The following is a 9,195-nucleotide window of genomic DNA, read 5'->3' as shown; positions in this document are numbered from 1 at the left end:
AGGGTTAGTGTTAGGGTTAGTGTCATAGTTAGATTTAGGTTTAGTATTAGAATTCATATTAGACTCTAGAGTTAGGTTTAGGGTTAGTGTTAGGTTAAGTGTTAAGGTTAGGGTTAATGATATGATTAGTGTTGGGGTTAGGGTTAGGGTTCGTGTTAGGGTTAGTTTTAAGGTTAGTGTTAAGGTTGTGTTAGGTTTAAGTTTAGGGTTAGTGTTATGGTTAGGATAAGAATTAGTTTCGTGATAGGGTTAGGGTTAGGGTTACTGTTAGGTTTAGTGTTAGGGTAGTGTTAGGGTTAGGGTTAGGGTTAAGGTTAGGATTAGGATTACTGATAGGGTTAGGTTTAGTGTTAGGGTTATTTTAGGTTAGGGTTAGGGTTAGGTTTAGGTTAGGGATATGGTTAGGGTTGGGGTTTGTGTTATGTTAGAATTAGAATTATGGTTAGTTTTAGGGTTGGGGTTAAAATTAGTGTTAGGGTTAGGATTAGGGTTAGGTTAAGGTTTATGGTTAGGTTTAGGGTTATAGTTAGAATTAGTGTTAGTGTAAAGTTAGGGTTAGTGTTAGTGTTAGAATTAGGGTTAGGGTTTGTGTTAGGATTACTGATATAGTTACATATAGGTTTACAGTTACCGTTAGGATTAGGCTTAGGGTTAGGGATAGGTTTAGGGTAGTTAGGGTTCGGGTTAGTGTTAAAGTTATTGTTATTGTTAGGGATAGGTTTAGGGTTAGGTTTAGTATTAGGGTTAGGGTTACATTAGTGTTAATTTAGGGTTAGGTTGAAGGTTAGGGTTTGTGTTAGGTTTAGGCTTAGGGTGAGTATTAGGTTTAGGTTTAGGGTTTGGGTTAGGTTTAGGGTTAACGTAACGGTTAGCATTAGTGTTTGTCTTAGAGTTATAATGAAGTTTAGAGATAGTGTTAGTTGTAGGGTTAGGGTTACTATTAGCTTTAGGGATAGGGTTATGGTGAAGTTTAGGTTTAGGGTTAGGGTTAGGGTTATAGTAAGGGTTAGGATTAGGGTTAGGGTTAGGGTTAAATTTAGGGTTAGGGTTAGGGTTAGTTTTATGGTTAGCCTTAGGGTTAGGGTTTCTGTTAGGGTCAGTTTTAGGGTTAGGGTTAGGGTTTGGTTTAGGGTCTGGCTTAGTGGAATGGTTAGGGTTAGTGTTAGTGTTAGTGTTATGGTTATGGTTAGGGTAAGGTTTAGTGTTCAGGTTATGGTAAGTTTTAGGTTTAGGGTGTTAGGGTTAAGTTTAGTTTTAGGTTTAGTGTTAGGGTAAGTTTAGGGTTAGTGTTAGGGTTAGGGTTTGGTTTCAGGTTTGCGTTAGGTTTAGTTTTAGTGTTAGGATTAGTGTAGTGTTAGGGTTTGCGTTAGGGTTAGTTTTAAGTTTAGGGTTAGTTTTAGTGTTCAGGTTAGGGTTAGGGTTAGTGTTAGGGTTAGGGTTAGTGTTATGGTTAAGGTTAGGGTTACAGTAGGGATAGGGTTAGTGCTAGGCTTAGGGTTATGGTTTGTCTTAGGGTTAGGGTTAGGGTTAGTGTAATGACTAGGTTTAGAGTTAATATAAGAATTAGGTTTATGTTAGGGTTAGGGAAAGGGTTAAGGTTAGGGATCGTGTTAGGTTTAGGAATAGTAATGTGTTAGTGTTAGGGATATGGTTATGTTTAGGGTTAATTAGTGTTAGGGTTATGGTTACTGTTAAGATTTGTATTAGGGTATGGATTAGGGTTAGGTTTAGGCTTATGGTTAGTTTAGTTTTAGGGTTAGGTTTTAAATTTGTGTAAGGATTAGGTTTAGGATTAGTGTAGCCTTAGGGTTATGGTTTGGATTAAGTTAGGATTAGGGTTAATGTTAGTGTTAAATTTTGTGTTAGGTTAATGGTTAGGGTTAATGTTAGGGTTAGAGTTAGGGTTAGGGTCATGGTTAAGTTTAGGGTTAGTGTTAGGGTTATGGTAAGGTTTAGGATTAGTGTTAGGGTTAGTGTTAAGTGTAGAATTAGGGTTCATGTTAAGGTTAGGGTTTGGGTGAGTGTTATAGTTAAGGTTACAGTTTGGTTGAGGGTTAGGGTTAGCTTTAGTTTTACTGTTTTTTTTTTTTAGGGTTTGGGATAGGCTTAATTATAGTGTTAGCATTAGGTATAGGTTTAGAGTTAGTGTTATGGTTACAGTTAGGTTTAGGGTTAGTGTTATGGTTAGGGTTAGGGTTAGGGTTAAGGATAGTGATAGGGTTACGTTTAGGGTTATGTTTAGTGTTAGGGTAAGTGTTAGGGTTAGGTTTAGGGTTAGGCTTAGTGTTAGGGTTAGATTTAGGGTTTGAGTTAGGATTTGGGTTAGATTTATTGTTAGGATTAGGGTTATTGTTAGTATTAGGTTAGGGTCAGGGTTAATGTTAGTGTTAAATTTTGTATTGGAGTTAGTGTTTGGGTTAGTGTCAGGATTAGGTTTAGGATGAAAGTTAGTGTAAGAATTAGGATTAGGGTTAGGGTTAGTTTTAGAGTTAGGGTTAGAGTTAAGTTTAGGGTTACTGTTAGGGTTAAGGTAAAAGTTAGGATTAGGGTTAGGTTTAGTGTTAGTGTTTGAATTAGGGTTTGTGTTAGGGTTCAGGTTCGGGTTCAAGTGAGTGTTAGTGTTAGTGTTAGGGTTAGGGTTAGTGTTAGGTTTGTGTTAGGGTTAGAATTAGGGTTAACTAGAGTTTTAGCGTTATAGATAGGTTAAAGTTAGGGTTTGGATTAGTGTTAGTGGTAGATTTGGGGTTAGTGTTAGAGTTAGGGTTAGGGTTAGTGTTATGGTTAGGGTTATGTTTAGGTTTAGGTTTAGTGTTAGTTTTGGGGTTTTGTTTAGGGTTAGTTTTAGGGTAATGGTTAGGTTTTTGGGTTATTGTTAGTGTTATTGTTAGGGTTAAGTTAGGATTAGGGTTAGTTAGGGTTAGGGTTTGGGTTAGTATTAGGGTTATGGTTAGGGTTTCAGTAAGTGTTAGGGTTCGTGTTAGTGTTAGGGTTAGAGATAATATTAGGGTTATATTTAGGGTTAGAATTAGGGTTAGGTTTAGTGTTAGAATTATGATTAGGTTTAGAGTTATAGTTATTGTTAGTGTTAGGGTTAGAGGTAGAGTTAGTCTTAATGTTATTTTTTTTGGTTTATCTTTATGTTTAGGGTTAGGGTTAGTGTTAGGTTTAAGGTTATGTTTAGGGTTAGAATTAATGATAGTATTAGGATTGGGATTAGGTTTATTGTTAGGGTTAATTTTAGGTTAATGTTACGGTTGTGGTTAGTGTTAGGGTTAGGTTTATGGTAGTGTTATTATTAGTGTTATGGTTAGGTTTATACTTATGATTTGTGTTAGATTTAAGGTTTTGGTTTGCATTAGGGTTTATATTAGGGTTAGCGTTAGGTTTAGGTTTAGGTTCGGGATTAGGTTAGGTTTAGAGTTAGTGTTGGGTTAGTTTTAGGGTTAGGTTTAGTGTTAGGATTATAATTAGTGTTCATGTTAGGATTAAGGGTCACGGTGAGTTTAGAGTTAGGGTTAGTGTTAGGGTGAGTGTTACGTGAGTTTAGGGTTATAGTTAGGGTTAGGTTTATTGTTTGTATTAGGGTTAGGGTTATGGTTAGTGTTTATTATACTGTTAGAGTTAGGGATAGGTTTAGAGTTACTTTTAGGTATAGGATTAAGTTTTAGGGTTAGAGTTATGATTACTTTTAGGGGTAAGTTTAGTGTTTAGGTTTAAGATTAGTGTTAGTGTTTGGGTTCAGTTTAGTGATAGGGTTAGGTTTAGGGTTAAGGTTAGTTTTAGGGTAAGGTTTAGGGTTAGGGTTAAGGTTCAGTTTAGTTTTTTGGTTAGGTTTAGGGTTTGAGTTAGGATTAGGGTTAGGGTTATTTTTACGGTTAGGGTTGCATTTAAGATTAGGGTTAGGGTTAATATTAGTGTTAAGTTTTGTGTTAGGATTAGTGTTAGGATTAGGTTTTCAGTTAGGTTTATGTTTAGGGTTAGAGTTAGGGGTAGGTTTAGGGTTAGTTTTATCGTTCGGGTTAATGTTAAGTTTAGGGTCAGTGTTAGGGTTAAGTAAGGGTTAGGATGAAGGTTAGGGTTAGTGTTAGTGTCAGAATTAGAGTTTGTGTTAAGTTTTAAGTTCGGGTGAGTGTTAGTGTTAGGGTTATGTTTAGGGTTAGGTTTGTGGTAGGGTTAGGGTTAGGGTTAATTATAGTTTTAGGGTTAAGGATAGGTTAGAGTTAGTTCTTAAGATTAGGGTTAGATTTAGAGTTATGGTTAGCTCTAGGGTTAGGCCTATGGCTAGGGTTAGAGCTAAGGTTAGTGCTATTGTGAGGGTTATGGTAACGAATAGGGTTATATATAGAAATAGGGCTCGGGTGTGAGTTAGAGTTAGTCTTAGGATAGGGTTAGGTGTAGGGTTAAGGTTAGTATTAAAATAAGGCTAGGATTTGTGCTATAATTTGTGTTAGGGTTAGGCCTATGGTTAGGGCTTGGGTTAGGGTTTGTTTTAGGGGAAAGAATGTGGTTATATAGCTAGGTTCATTGCTAGGGCAGTGTTATATTTAGAGATAGGGCTAGGGTGAGTGTGAGGGTTAGGATTAAGTCTAGGTTTAGAGCTAGGATGAGGGCTAGGGTTTGTGTTAGTTTTAGGGCTAGGGATAATATCATATCTAGGGTTATGGTTAGGGATTGTGTCAAGGATAGGTTTATGGTTAGGTCTAATGTAAAGGTTAGGTTTAGTGTAGGGGTCAGGTATACAGCTAAGTTATTATTAGGGTCAGAGTATAGATTCAGTTTGGTTTGGGTTAAGGTTTAAAGCTAGGGCTCAAATTAGCATTAGGGTTAGGTTTAGGGTTAGAGTAATGGATAGAGTTAGGTTTACAGTTCAGGTTAGGTTTAGAGTAAGGTATATGGGTAGTGTGAGTGATAGGGTTAGGGTTAGGCCCAGGGTTAGTATTTGGTTTCAGCTTATGTTTAGAGTTATGAATAAGTTTAGTGCTAGTGATAAGGCTTAGATTAAGTTTAAGATTATGGCTAGGGTTTGGGTTACTCCTAGAGTTAGTGTTAGGGTTCAGTTTAGGTTAAGTGTTAGGGTTTGAGCTAGGTTTAGGGCTAGGGCAAGGGTTAGGGTTAGAATAAGGACTATGGTTAGGATTAGGGTTAGAATTAGGGTTAGGTCTAGGGTTAGGTTTAAGTTTAAGGAAATGTGTAAAGTTAGAGCTAGGATTTTGACTATGGTTACACTTAGAATTAGGGATAGGGTTAGGGTTAGGGTTAGAGCTAGGGTTATTTTTAGAGTAAGGGTTAGAATTTGAGCTAGGGTTAGGGCTAGGGCAAGCATTAGGCTTAGGTTTTTGCTAGGGTTAGGGTTAAGGTTAGGTCTAGGTTTAGGGCTTGTATTAGGGCTAGGTTTTGTGTGAGGTTTATGGGTATTGTTAGGGCTTTGGGTAAGGTAAGAGTTAGGGTTATGGGTACAGCTAGTTTTTTGGGTTAGGGTTATAGATATATATAGTGTTAGGTTTAATTTTGGGGTTAGGATAAGGTTTAGAGCTAGGGTTTGTGTTAGGGTAAGCTTCAGTGTTTATGTTAACATTGGGTTTATGGTTAGGGCCAGAATTAGAACTAGGGTTAGGTCTAGGGCTAGGGTTAGTCTTGTGTTAGGTTAATGGTTATTTTAGGGCTACAGTAGGTTTTTGTTTAGGACTAGGGCTAGAGTTATGGCTATATTTAGGATTAAGTTTAGGTCTAGTGCTAGTGTTATGGTTAGTAGTAGGTATAGGTTTACTGGTAGGGCTAGTGTTAGGGTTTGGTTTAGTGTTAAGGTCAGGCTTTGACCTAGGGTTAGTGTTAAGGTCAGAATAAGTGTAAGGTTTAGGCTTAGGCTTTGGGTTAGAGTTAGAGATAGAATGAGGGCTAGGTTTAGGACTACTATTTGAGTTAGGGTTTGGGATAAGCTAAGTATTAGGGTTAGAATAGGGTAGCATTAGGTTGAGAGTTTGGCATAGTGGAAGGAATAGGTTTAAAGGTAGGGTTTGGGTTAGTGTTACTGTTAGGGTTAGGGTTAGTGTTAAAGCTAGGATTGAGGCTCAGATAAGCACTAGATTTTGTGTTAGAGTTAGGGCTGTGGCTAATGTAAGAATTAGCTTTATAATTAGGGATAGTTTTAAAGCTAGGATTAGGGCTAGGTCTAGTGTTTGGGTTAGGTTTAGGGTTAGGGTGATGTTTAGAGGTAGGGTTAGTTTTAGTGTCAGAGTCAGGGTCAGTATTAGTTGTAGGGATAGGGTTAGGACTAGGTGTAGCATTAGGATTTTGTTTAGGTTAAGGGTAAGGATTAGGGCTATAGCTCAGTTTTGTTTGTGGGCTATGGCTAGGGTTAGGGCTAGTTTTCAAATTAGAATTAGGGTTAGGGCTAATGTTAGGGTGAGGTTTAGGTTTGGAGTTAGGCTTAGTTCTCGGTTTAGGACTCTGGCTAGGGTTAGGACTAATGATAGGGCTAGTGTTAGGGATAGGCAATAGATAAGGTTGGTACTAGAAATAGGTCTAAGGCTAGATTTAGGGTTAGTCTTAGGGCTGGGGTTAGAGTTAGGGTTACAGTTAGCAATAAATTAGGGCTAGGATTAGAGCTATGGTTAGTGTTAGGATTAGGTCTAAGGTTAGGACTAGGATTAGTAATAGTGATAGTGTTAGGTTTAGGGTTAGGGGAAAGGATGTGGTTATACCTAGGTTCAGAACTAGGACAAGGGTTAAAATTAGGGTTTGGGCTAGGGTTCCGTTTCGGGTTAGGATTAAGGCTAGGTTTATGGCTAGGATGAGGGCTCTGGTTTGTGTTAGGTTTATGGCAAGAATTAGGTAGAGTGCTAATGTGAGGTCTAGGGTTATGGTTAGGAACACGGTTAGGGTTAATTTTATCGCTAGGTCTAGTTTAAGGGTTATGTTTAGTTTAAGGGTCAGGTTTAGAGCTAGGTGTGTTATTAGACTTAGTGTCTTGCTCAGAGTTTGGGTTAGGTTTTGGTTTAGTTTTAGGGTTTGAATTAGCATTAGGGTAGTGTAATTGATAGGGTTAGGTTTAGTGTTCAGGTTAGGTTTAGGTAAGAATAAGGTTACTGTTAGTGATAGGTTTAGGGTTAGGCTAAATGGATAGGGTTAGATTTAGGCTTAGGACTAGAGTTAGTGTTTGGCTAAGTGTAACTGTTAGGGTTTGAGCTAGGCTTAGGACTATGGCAAGGGTTATGTTTACAGTTAGGTTTACAGTAAGGTTTAGTGTAGGTTTAGGGTTAGGACTAGGGTTAAGTTTACAGTTAGGGTTAGAATAAGTTTAGGGTTAGTGTTAGTGTTATCATGACGTTTATAGATAGGGTTTGGGTAATGGGTGGGGTTAGAGCTATGTTTATAGCTATGTTTGGGTTAGGCTTATGTTGAGGGTAATGGATAGGTTTAGGGCTAGGGTTATGGTTAGGATTAGGCCTACAGTTAGTGTTAGGGTTAGGTTTAGGTTAAGTGTTAGGGTTTGAGCTATGGTTAGGGCTAGGGCAACAGTTAGGGTTAGTGTCAGGTCTAGGTTTATGATTGGGGTTAAGTTTAGGGCTAGGGTTAGCATTAGGGTTAGGGTTATGTTTAGGGTAATGGATAGGGTTAGAGCTAGAGTTAGGGCTAGGATTATGGTTAGGATTAAGTCTAGGGTTAGGTTTAGGTTTAGTTCCATTTTTACAGTTAGTGTTAAGTTTAGGGTAATAGTTAGGGCTAGGGTTAGGTTTAGGGTTAAAATGAGGTTTAGGGTGCAGTTTAGGGCTAGGTTTTGGGTTAGGTTAGGGCTAGGATTAGGGCTATGCCTAATGTAAGAACTAGAATTATGATTAGTGCTACTTTTAGGGTTATGGTAGGGCTAGTTCTAGTTTAGGTTTAGGTATACTTTTAGGGTGATGTTAGAGCTAGGGTTAGTGTAAGGTCAGAGTGAGGCTTAAGGTTATTTTTAGGGTTAAGTTAGGACTGGAATTAGGGCTAAGGCTAGGTCTAGGTGTAGGGTTAGGTTTTTGTTTAGGTTAAGGTTTAGGATTAGGGCTATGGCTCAGTTTTGTTTTAGGGCTTGAACTAGATTAGGGCTAGTTTTAGGATTAGTGTTAGTGTTAGGGCTTGTGTTAGTGTGAGTTTTAGGCTTAGGTTTAGGGTTGGACTTAGAGTTATGGTTAGTTCTAGGGTTAGGGCTAGGGTTAGTGTTAGGGCTAAGGGTAGGGTAGGTGTTAGGGTTATGGTAAGGGATAGGGTTAGATCTAGAAATAGGGCTAGGGTGAGAGTTAGAATTAGTCTTATGCTAGTGTTAGGGTTAGGGCTAAATTAGGGCTAGGATCAGGTCTAGGATTAGTGTAAGTGTTAAGTCTAGTGTTAGAGTCAGGGTTAGATTTTGGGGAAGGGATGGGTTATAGCAAGTTTCAGAACTAGGGCGAGGGATAAAATTAGGGATAGGGCTACAGTTGGGGTTCACATTAGGATCAAGGCTAGGTATAGGGCTAGGATGAGGGCTAGCGTTTGTGTTAGGGTTATGGCAAGAATTGGCGCTAGGGCTAATATCAAGTCAAGGGTTATGGTTAGGGATAGTTTGGGGTAAGATTTATGGATAGATCTAGTGTCAGATTTAGGTTTAGGGTGAGGTTTAAGTTGAGAGATAGGAGTATTTTAATAGTGAAAATCAAGTTTGGGTTTTGGGTTAGGTTGAGGTTTAGGGTTATGGCTCAAATTAGCATTAGGATTGAGTTAGGATTAGTGAAATGGGTATGGTTAGGTTTAGGCTTAAGATTAGGTTTAGGGCTCAGGTTAGATTTAGGTTAATGGATAGGGTTAGGGTTAGGCCTATGGTTAGAATTAGTTTATGGTTATCATTAGGTTAATGGATAGAGTTAGAGCTAGGGTTGTGTTTAGGATTAGGGCTAGAGTTAGAGTTAGGGTTAGGGTTAAGGCTAGGGTTAGGTTTAGGGTATGAGTTAAGATTTGAGCTAGGGTTAGTGCTAAGGATATGGTTAGGTTTAGGATTAGGTCTAGGGTTAGGATTAGGGTTACCATAAGGGTTAAGGTAATGGACAGATTTAGGTGTCCGGTTAGGATTAGGGTTAGGGTTAGGTTTAGGTTTAGAACTTGGGTTAGTGTTAATTTAGCATGATTGTTAGAGTTTGAGCTAGGGTTACGACTATGGCAAGGGTTAGGTTTATGTTTAGTTCTAGG

The sequence above is a fragment of the Marmota flaviventris genome, chromosome 8 (assembly GCF_047511675.1).
Source record: "Marmota flaviventris isolate mMarFla1 chromosome 8, mMarFla1.hap1, whole genome shotgun sequence".
Taxonomy (NCBI): domain Eukaryota; kingdom Metazoa; phylum Chordata; class Mammalia; order Rodentia; family Sciuridae; genus Marmota; species Marmota flaviventris.
This window is presented reverse-complemented; position numbering follows the sequence as displayed.